The sequence below is a fragment of the Austrofundulus limnaeus genome, unplaced genomic scaffold, assembly GCF_001266775.1.
Source record: "Austrofundulus limnaeus strain Quisiro unplaced genomic scaffold, Austrofundulus_limnaeus-1.0 Scaffold63, whole genome shotgun sequence".
NCBI classification, from domain to species: domain Eukaryota; kingdom Metazoa; phylum Chordata; class Actinopteri; order Cyprinodontiformes; family Rivulidae; genus Austrofundulus; species Austrofundulus limnaeus.
Genome location: NW_013952465.1, coordinates 1,095,447 through 1,097,099, shown reverse-complemented (window position 1 = coordinate 1,097,099; position 1,653 = coordinate 1,095,447).

Sequence of the window (1,653 nt, the reverse complement as noted above, 5' to 3'; positions counted from 1 at the left end):
CATAAAACACTCAGAAATACAGCATCACAATCACATCATTATTATTACACCATAGACACAAAGACAAACAAGCATACCATTTATTTATTTTTAACTAAGATGTGGTCTCTGCAGAACAAATCTGCTTTACTGGTCCATTAAAATGCAACAAACTGAATATTTCAAAACTACTCAAAATAAAATATTAACATTCCTGACACTGTATCTCTCTGATTTTGTATTATTGAACAATAATGATGCAAATAGCAGTTTATATAATAGTGAAAATACAGTGATTGGTTTGCATCATTGAGTCTTAGYATCCCACCCCCCAACAGCATCACTGTGTCTACATTATACATCTAAAAGGCTAGTTTTGTTTTCGTTAGCRGTGGGAGGAAATGCCAGTTGTGTGCGCTGTTCATCTGCCTCCTGCCCCGCAGGAACAGTGGGAGCGTTTAATGAGCTGCACTTTTTGTCATCTTTCTCTTTTTAGCCTGGGGGTTTTCCTGAGGCTGCCCGCAGATTCTGAGAAGGCCGAGGCCGTGGACGTTTGTGTCAGATGGGTCGGTAACACTTACCGTATGTGTGAGGACACCCTCATATGGCAAACCATCAGAACAATGTCTGGGCTTTGTCTCTGATGGTGGAAGCAGAATTTGGCAGCTTTAGGATGGGTGGTCAAAGAAAAAGGGGGATAAAAAGGAAACATTCTGGAGCATTCAAGTTCTCACCTTGACTGAAATAATAATAGAACCCTCCTTGTTAATATCCAAGCAACTGATTTTCGTGTCCACACATTTGTTAAATATATTAAAGGCCAAACATTTCCTAAAAAGAATACATAAACCTTGGAAATAATGTTGTGCCATGCTGTGAGTGTTTGCTAGAAACTCATCCACACTCATACAAAATTCCTGGGCAAAATCATTAGAGTTGGAAAAGTATTCTTATTCTAAATTTATCTTACTTTTTTCAAACGAAGGGTTCGTACGAACATGCCACGTCAGATTCAGCAAACGCTTCTAACTTCAGGAAAAGAGTGTAAATGAGCAGCGTAAACTGATGAATGCATGTTCAGGTGTTTGGCACGAGGAGAGGAAATTAGCATAATTACCACCCCAATAATACCGTATAACGTTTCCTGCTCTACATACTAGGAAGTGCCTTGAGACTAAAAGTGATTTGTAGCCAGTTTTGTATAGTTTTTAGGTTAGATGCAGTGGCCATCTTGAATTGATTTGACTGTTCAAGGCAACCAGTTATAGATGCCCATCCAATGATTAWTCCCTGAATGTTTTATTATAATCTGTCCATTAGCTATGTTTACATGCACAAGATTTTTTTATCGGATTAAAATGTATTCGGATTAAATAATCCGAATGTACTGTTTTCATGGACAAAATCCGATCATGACAAGTGTTTACATGCACCGGACTTTTTTTCAGGATAAAAGTCCAGACATGCACAGTGTTGTAAACTTTCAGCTCTACTTCCGTGTTACAAACGTAAACAAAGCTCTTCTGTGCGCTCAGGACGGACCCGTGTCAGCTTTTAATAACGGTAGAGACGTCTTCACTCCCTGGTTGAGCTGCAGATGAAGCAATACGTTTGTTTGTTTGTTTTTGTTTTTTTGTTTTTTCTTGTGAAGCAACGTCTGCTGTTTGTCTCCTT